The sequence below is a fragment of the Argentina silus genome (assembly GCF_951799395.1).
Source record: "Argentina silus genome assembly, chromosome: 20".
NCBI lineage: Eukaryota > Metazoa > Chordata > Actinopteri > Argentiniformes > Argentinidae > Argentina > Argentina silus.
The window spans coordinates 6633677-6643591 of record NC_139674.1 but is presented as its reverse complement, the minus strand read 5'-3'; positions in this window follow the sequence as shown (position 1 = coordinate 6643591).

The following is a 9915-nucleotide window of genomic DNA, read 5'->3' as shown; positions in this document are numbered from 1 at the left end:
AATAACATATGGACATAAGTCAAGTTTGAGAAATGTTATTTGTGAACGTTTTTCATGAACAATTAGTCTTAGCTACTTCTGAGGAGAACATCAACTTGAAAACATCATAAACAAACACACACAAAACAATCAGAACTCATCCAACCAATCCATACCAACACCTCATCAAGTTTCACAGCTGCCCCATTCAAACAAGTCTCTCTAATTGCCATTTGCATGTTGGTTCACCTAAAGTGGCCCTAAATCCACAGGAGGTTCATTATCCAGGAGGGTGCCCCCCAGTAGGATGTCTTTGACCGGCTCTCTGACCCTGCCCACATCAATGCTGCATCTCCACCTCATTAGTAGCAGAAAGGCAAGGCAGAGTTGCTATGAGGCAGGTCTAGAATGCACCCACTGTTATTGATCAGCCTTTGTATTAAATGTTTTCGTCGCCCGAGGCAGTGCAGCAATTAAAAAAGTAAACGTTCTGAAAGCATTACGCACTTATGGTGACATAATGAATGCTAATGATTTCATAAGGGAAAGAAAGCAACTGTGTGTACTTGCAGACAGTGAGGTTGAAGGGAAAACTGGAAAACAAACACAAAGCATTGATTATTTCCATGCCGCTCTGAATAAAGTGAAAACAAATTTCAAGTGGAAACAATGATCTTTCTAGGGTAAGGATCTTACAGACAATCAAGGCATAGAACAAATCAGCAGGTTTCTCAGAAGTGTAGTCAAAGCCACTAGATGTCGCTCTGATGATGTAGCTCACATTTTCAATTGGTTTACTATCAGTATAATATGATCTGCTCAAATCTAAGCTTCAAAGGAACACAACATTTCTGAGTGTCAATGTACTGTCCTCATCTTGACCTACAAGAATCCATTGCCTCATTACCTTGAGAGGGAGAGAGAGAGAGAGAGAGAGAGAGAGTGCTCACTTCAACACTTTACATTACAAAGTTTTTATTCTGTAATTACTTTACCACAATGGGCAACAGTCTTACAGTAGGATCTGACTGGTAAAGCCACAAGAGAATTGTGGCAATGTAAACACATTACACTTTGCTTTGAGCAATCAGAGACCCTGTGCTTCGTAAGCAGTCTAAACCATAATTGCATTGTTGAGGTGCTGCCAGAGACACAATACTAATTCAGCTGGATTTACCTTGTTGTGCAAGATGAAGCTTTGAAATAAAATGTAGCATCTTCTTGTAAATATGAGGGGACGGAATGAGCTGACAAACCTTTCTCAACCTTGTTTGACAGTTTCATTTTCTCGAAAGGTCAGTGCAGATAATTGACTATGGTGATGCATGCTTATTTTCAACCAGCCAATTAGATTGGGCAAGAATTAGATAACCATATTACTTGGGTACTGTTGGGAATTTAGTCATGGAAAAAGAGGAAAGCCTAACCCTAAACATTGAGAGATTGGCTGCATATACAACCTTATTTTCTATATTTTGATTATATCTCTATATATTTGTTTGTATCTCTCTCTCTCTCTCTCAATTCCCCCCCCCCCTCTCTAGACATCCATGTGTGCTGAATGCATTTGCACCAAGGCTGTTTAGTGTGTTTGCTGATAAAGGCAAAGACTATGTAGCTGAGCAGCAGCCACATGTTTTCCCACTTAAACTCAGCCTTCACTAGCTTTCATCTGCAGCCCTCCTTCCTATTCTCCTGATTCCCTCACTCCCCTACCCCCTCAGAAAGAAAAACGACTCTGAAACCACTTCTGATGGAAAATGCAGCTGTTTGCAAGTTTGCTCTCTGAGAGTGCATGGAAATGGTTTGTAAGGCACGCTCCGTCAGACAAGCATACTGTAAATGTGTGAGGAGAGGGGGGCGAAGAAAGAAATCAACGTACACAAGGGCACGTAGCTGCGGTCGGGCATGAGCTTTGAGTCATTGACCAAAAATATGTCTCCTCACACAGGATAGTGGGGTATCAACAAAATATAGTGTCAGGGGTCACAGCAGGAAATAGGTTCATTGTTTTTCAAGTATGTTACTGTGCAATTGTAAGAATGATCTGCAACTGTGAATGTATCAGATAATCTAATGTGCATAATTCTGATTTGTATCAACTCAAAGTGATGAGTCAAGTAGCAACGAAAAAAAAATGGCATGAATTTGAGCAACAAGAAAAAAAAAGAAAAAGGTTGTGGTTTCGACAGCTACTCGTCTGGGAATGCAGAGACTCTCCCCTAAAGCAGTATTTGCCACCAAAAGTGAGAGAACATTTTGTTTTAATGTTGTGGGATATGGTGGTGAATAACAATAAGTTGTTATGTTGTTTCGAGTCATTTATATTCATACAGTGAACGAAAAAGAACAAGACCCCTAAATGTGAACTTGGAGGGTCTGGCATGAAGACAATCTGGCTGATATCACTCACTTGGGTTATTCCAAACCTACAGTATACAGTGTATTTGATGCCAGATTTGATGCCAGATGAAGTTTTTTATTCATCTATTTCTTCCTTTTCTTTTCTTAACAGTCAAAGTTTGAAGGACTTTGTGGGTGTCAAAACGATCATTGCAACCGTGGCGAAGTGATTAAAATCGGACCTTCTTTTTTGATTGATGCAATATGGCCCACATATGTGCTCTTGAACTCTGGTAATTACAACACTTTGAAAGCCGTGGAATGCGCCTTTTGATGTATGTCCGTCTGCGCTGACTTTGAAGAGTCCAACTAAAAGGCCATCTGGGACTGAAAAGAAAGATGTTCGTCAAAAAAGAAAAGAAAAAACCCACCCAGTGACATTCATGTCTGAAAATGTAGTTCAAGTCCTTTGAACAGCCCAAACCTTTTTGAATTCTGACTTTGGATTGGGTTGTGACATGTGTCCAGTGTACGTAGGTGACGTAGAGAACCATATGGTCATTTTTAAGACTCATGGGTAGTTTGAGGCGGATAGAGTGAAGTGTTCATATGGGTTATACGGAGCGTGGAAGTTTAAAGGGGTCAATACATGCCTGTACCGTGCATCACTGGAGCATGAATGAGAGCCTATGGAGAGATCATAACACAGTTTTCCTCATAACCACAGAAATGTGTGATGAAGGAAGCTACATCCTAAGAACAGTTGAGATAATATATGAGTCTTATATCTGGCATCTGTTGGTTTCTACCTACTCCCTTTTATTCACTTTTGTTATTGTACAATTATTGTTCAACAATAAAATCAAGACAACAAAACAGCAACAAAACCGCACAAAACAGCTATGTCTTCTATTATGGACCTGATCAGTTTAACTGCAGTGAGTCTGCTATCATGGAAAGTAAAGCTAATTTATTTTCTGGAGGGAGTAATTTGTCCACCTGCACTTCTGAACACTCGGTTTGGTAACAATTACTGGCCCAGGAAAGAAAACATTACAGAGCCATTACAATAATGATAGTAATTCAGGCCAGGATTGATGTAGCCTCTGCAGGCTTTCCCTCTACCTCCCCTCCCTCCAGTGCTCTCTTTCTTTCTCTCTCTCTCTCTCTCTCTCTCTCTCTCTTGCCCTTTCACTTTCTCTCTCCCTCATAAAACTTGTTTAATTTATTTATCTCTCCTGTCCTTTTTGTCCCCTAGCGTCTCTCACTGTACACACACCTTTCCAACTCCCACTCACAGTACATAAACAAATGTGAACTTAATACAATTTTCAATAAAGTGAAGTATCTGAATGTAGAGCTGGAAGACACTAGAATTCAAAGTATGGATTTCAAGCCACATGCTACCACTGTATATGAACTAACCTCAGACATAAAATGCTGCAATGAGTTTTCCTTTTCCAAACCAGCAGGGGGCAGCAGAGCAGGAGAGGTGGACTCTTGCCACTAACACAACCAGCAGCATTTTTTTATAATAATCTTATTTATATTTCAGAAACCCAGTCGACAGTGCCAAGACATTATTTAACACGCTGAAGGAGTCGCCACAGTTCCTGTCGTTCTCTCCCCCTTGCAGTCTGGAAAACATTAAATCTTTGTTATGAAAAGAGTGTGATGCTCACCCAAATTAACTGCACATTTCAGCTCTTCTGCTTCAGTCTTCATGTTGGAGGACATGTCAAAAAAAAATAAAAAATAAAATCTCAACTTCCATTTGAATTGTACCAAATTAGTTTGGGGGAGGAGGGGAGGGGGTAATGAGGAGGGGAGGGGGTAATGAGGAGGGGAGGGGGTAATGTATACATGGCTTTGGCACCGTACCCGGCCAACCTACAGCGGAGAAGGTTGTGTATCTTATTAAGAAGTGATTGTAATATTTTTCTGGGTGGGCTTCGATGTACATCTTAAATGAAGTCTCCAGGGGCTTAACTGTACTCTTCAGTCATGTTGGTGAGAGTAATAAGCTTCAAAAAGAACCAGCCTAGGTAGACCTATCCATCAACAAGGAGCCCCCCCTGGACAAATCCACCTGATATGGAAACTCTTCATCTATCAACTTGAGTCAGTGTTATATCTTAAACAGAATCCACAGTCTCAGGGAAGCTGGGAATTTCCCCTACCTCCTCTCTGTCTCTCCGTACTGTTCCCTGTTCGTACTGCCGTCCAGTGTCGTAATTCAGCACTGTAACACAAAACCAAACAATAAATATTAGACAGTTGGGTTGTTTTAAAAGCACCAGTGTTTCCACAACAGTGCACGCCAGAACATGCTCACATGATGACGACGAAGGCGGGTTCTATTGTTAACCACTAACCCTCAAAATTAACTGTAGCCTGGATTACATACACCCAAAATGAGATTTCACATGCTGTGTTGAAGGTACATTTTCCTCTGCTTTAAAATGTATAGTCAATTCCATAGTCTTCACTTTAGGCATATGGAATATGTACAGTTACACTCTGTCTACGTGTCTAAGAGCTGATGGCCATATTCATACAGAATAAATACGTGACCACCCTGAATCTTACTGTAGGCCTAAATCATGTTTCAGTTGTTTGTTTGAGCAGTTGATCAGTGTTTCCCAGGCCCAGTGTGTAAACCATGTGGCAAAGCACGCTATGGAGCCAAGAGTAGATTCTTTGCATAAGGAGGGAATCAACCATATTGTGTTCATTAATCACTGGCAAAAACTGAGAGAGCATGAGGTAATTGCATTTAACGCAACCAGCCAGCAAGACATTAACTCAATATTTCTCATGTTCCCAGTGAAACTGTTGCAGCTCCAACTGAAATGTGGATGAAGTAAAGGGTAAAGGTAGGAAGTACTCCTCACAATGAAACCGTATCGGTCATGGCACAGTAATGGCTACCTGTATTCCCCGTGTAGGCCACCTCCACTATGCTTGATCCCACTCCTATTTGACTAAGTTATTTGGGGCATTCCAAAACAGCAGCCATTTGGCGGCTTTTGGTCTCAGTAAACAGTGGATCAGTTACTGTGGTAAAACACACACACCCTCTCTGAACCCATTCCCCTGTTTGTTTTCTGTTATCAGATCTGGATTCAACAAAGAACACTTAAAATCAATGAAGGACTGTTTTTTTTTCTTTTTTTTTGGGGGGGGGGGGGCATTATTAACCCTGTTTGTGCACTGCATGCTCTTTCTACCCCCTCCTCACTTCTCCAACCTCCTCCTCCTACCCCCTTCTCCCCCCCCCCCCCATTCAGGTGTTGTTTGAGCTGTCGACAGGGGGCTTGGCCTCAAATTACAACCCTTTGGTGTTTGTTTGCTCATTGTCAACAAAAGAGCCCTCCCATCCATTCCTTGCTGTGCATCAGTCACACCTTTTGAAAGTGCCTCTGCTGTCGCAGGCCATCCGTTGCAATGCGGTGGGTGGAGTCCGGGGGATGCTACTCAAGATAAAAACAGTCCACTTTTGGTGCCATGTTCAGAGAGGACGTGTGTTTATATCAGTGCGTTTGGGTCACAGTGTGGGGTCCTGTGTATGTGTGTGTGTGTATGTGTGTGCCTGCAGGTGCTTATGTGCATGTGTGTGTGTGTGTGTGTGTGTGTGTGTGTGTGTGTGTGTGTGTGTGTGTGTGTGTGTGTGTGTGTGTGTGTGTGTGTGTGTGTGTGGCACATGGTGGGGTCCTCGTGCCTGGTGGTACAGGTCAAGCACACACTCAGTGTCAGTGTGTTTGACCCTGGAGTGTCTGAAGTGCTGGTGCTCTAGGAGGTCATATGTCAGGTGGTGGTTGGTGTGGGAGTGGTGCTGTCTCCATGATGAAGCACTGGGATACAAACAGTTTAACTTTTACCTGTCAATTAACCAAGAGCTGATGTTTGAGTTTCGTGCTTAGCTCAAGTTTACCTACGTTTGCCCAACCATCAATGGTTGTCTGATTGTCAAATCGCCCCTATGAATTCTTAAATATACCTGTGTACCTATCAAGGGTTTGGTGTATCATCCATTTGGAGGTGTTGAGTATTGTTTGATTGGATTCCACATATAGTTCAAATCTATACAAGTAGACACCAGATTCTGTCCTGCCTCTCTTCACCATGAATGGATAGTGGAGGGGAGGCATGTATCTTGCATAGCAAAGCTAACGGGTCAAAGCAGTAAGTCCCTTGCAGCGAGAGTGAATAGCCTTCTCTTGATTGTCCAGCGTGCAAGACAGATCCCCTATACATAAGTGGCTAGACCCTCTGGCCATTTGCAAATTTAAGGGGGTACTATTAGTGACGCATCTTCACAGTATGAAAGCACCATCATAAAGGCAGCCATGGCCAGTGTTGGGGAAGCTACTCTGAAAATTTAACTAGATTACCAATTACTTTACAAGGAACGAAGTTGAACTACACTAAAGCTACCCTTGAGATAAAATATAGTTTGTCAAACTAAAGCTATGTACTTAAAAGTAGTTCACTACATCAAAACTACTTAATCCAATACATGATTTGTCAGTTACTGAAAGATGACCAGTGCATATGACAGAAAGTGTGTGACTGAAATGCTCTGAAATCGTTGGGAGAGAAAAAAAATGGTGAAGTGGAGCAAAGTGGGGAGACCGGAGGCAGTGATAAAAGTAGGGACATTGAAGATCAAGGGCTGGAATAATAGTTTAATTCCAATGTTTTTTTGGTTTTCTTTTGGAAAGAAGTAGTGACTAGTGAGTGACAGTAGCTTACTACACTGCTACATGGCAAAAAAGTAGTTAACTACAGGTAACACTGCTAGGATTTAAATTGAGTTTAACTACCCCAAGCTACTGTAAAATGCAGTTGAACTGTTTCTGTTTGGGTATTCTTCCCATGAGCCACACTGAAATATGTAAATCTGTCAAATATGAAAAGTGTTACAATTTTTCAAGACTCTCTCTATCCACTAGTCCCTTTTTCATTATTGAAATATGAGTTTATTCTGAACAAGTAAACTCAACAAAAAAAGAAAATCCACAGGGGTTATGAAACACTTCAGGTCAGAGACGCACAAACAAATTAATATGATAATGATAGGCTGTCAATGACAGTATACCCATCGGGCACAAAGTCACAAAGAGGAGTGTTTGCTTCCCGCAATGGCTCTCTGCATACAGTGAAAGAATGCAGAGAGGCTGGAACGTCAATCGTGTTGACAGGAAGAGCGGAAACCACCTGGAGTTAAACTAAACAGGCAAGGTCACCTTTCTTCAAGTTTTTTTCTCCCTTTCTCTCTCTCTCTTTCTCTCTCCGCTCACAGAAGACGCCCTGAAGACATATACTTAACCAGTCTGGATTTGTCCAGGGCTATAATTTCAGTCAGGTTAAACACAGACAACATTTACCTCTTTATTGGCAATTTGTTTGGGATTATTTCTGAGGTGTTTGACACCGGCAGCATTGTGATACTATTCTTGGATTGGGATATCCACTGGTAACTTTTATCTGGTATGTGGCCTGGGGTGGTCCAGTGGTCTAGCACTGTGGCCTACAGTGCACACACATGCACATGTCGGCTTGGGTTTGAATCCAGCCCATGCCCTGCTGACATGCCCTCTCCTCCTTACTTAACTGTCTCTATCCAATAAAAATATAAGCGAGGGACTGTCTCACTGAAAAGATAACTGTTTTAAAAGAAGAAAAGTTGTATCTTGTATACAGATATCTAAAATGTTATCTTTTCTTCAGCAGTCATGTATACAAATCTTGTTTCATTGTAAGAATGAATGTCCTTTACAAATACCAAGAAAGCAAAGCTATTAAGTCTGCACATAACAAGCCAAGGACATGTGCTATGAAATGAATGTAATGAAACAGTTCACCTTGTAAAAATCCATTGACTGTCTGAAACTAGCCGAGTTATGAGACAGAAAAGGATGTCTTGTGGGAGTCTTCAATGCAGCTGAAAAGCAAAAAAAAATAAGAAAAAAGGAGAAAAATCTTAATGGTGTCTGAGGTAACCCAGGTGCTACTGAGCTCCATTGCCTCTAGCGGGTTGCTGTCACCATTGCCCCCATAAATCCTGACACTTAGCCTCTCGTCACTGTATCCCTCATTCCTTTCTCACCCCTATCCTTCACTACACCAAGAGTAAATGTCACAAACCCCCATTACCATGTTGGGAAAGGAGAGGCATGCTGGTATAGCACTGACTCTATTTCGGCATGGTTTGTCACAACTAGAATGAGATAGAGATGAGGGTTTGTCCACCAAGCTCAGAGTATCTAGCTAAATGCGGGCAGAAAGACAGGGTAAACTATTTAAGATATATGCCTCGGTTTTACTGGTGGGGCATGTCTGAAATTCAAAACCATTTAGAAATTGATGGTCTGAATTCAAGAGGTTTTCTTACGTATTATATTTTTATTTAACATTCTTAGGTGTGTCACACTTAGCATTATATTTCCCAGTCAATCAAAACAATAGTTTCTATTGTCTATTAGTTGAACTGATTGGATGCCGGGTGTTAGCCTGGCTATTATTCTGGCATGTATTCCTGCATAGCAAGATGTCCTCTCACACTATACTGGTTTGATCAGTGAAAAATGCAGTGGGATATGAGCAGTGAGTGTGGCTTTGAGGCTATGTGAGAGACAGCGTCTTTTGAAAGCCTTCAAGAGTCTGATTCATAGCCTTGGTCTCGTCTCAGCCATTATGGCTTCTTTCACAGGGGTGGGGGTGTCTGCTAACACCATCCACTGGGGCCTCGGCAGTCTGACTGATTTAGCCATCGTCTTGTGTGGAATTAGTCACAGTGAAGGCTGAAACGGAGAGCTTTGGAGTTGTTGGGGGGAAGAGGGAGTGAAAGAAAGAGAAAGCCGGGTGTGGGCGTTTTTTTAATGTTTTCATTTACGGCCCCTCAGGTTTCCACCTGTGCTGACATGGCTGGGAGTTTACAATTGTGCCGAAAGAGTTACAAGCAGCCTGGTAGAAATTCCAGTCTATTTTTTTTTACGGGAAGGGTGGGGTGGGGGCCTAAGTTATTGTGGAACATTTGTCAGACAGCCAGTTGCTGAGGCTGGGCCAACTAGTGATTTATTGCAACATCTGCAAGACGAAAAATGCTTGTATCTGCTTTTAATCATACGAGCCCCCATAGCTCGATGGGAGAGACAAAAGAAATTTTGGGGGAGAGCTGGGGAGAATCACTGATGGTGGCAGGGGTGGGATTGGAGTTGGAGAGTGGCTGCTCATGGGAAAGGGATAACTGACAATGTTTGACCGTCATTTTTGCAGCCATGTTTTCCAATGGCTAAGTTGGTCTGGAGTTGATAGTAGTCAGCCAATGAGCACAAACATCCCTCTGGCTAAACCAGCAGTCAGTTTGAGTTACTTCAGTGGGGTAAAGTGTGACTGTGTGAGCTTATTTGCCAACAATGTGAAATAGTAGATTTTTGCATCAGCTTGATGTAGCAGACTATAAGTCCACTAGTCTGGAAGGGAAAGGTAAGATACAGTGCTAGAGATAATTTCCACTGACCAACAAACTTAGGCCTCAGCATCCATGCTCAAGGGCAGATAACATGACAAAGAGCTTCAAGATGTCAC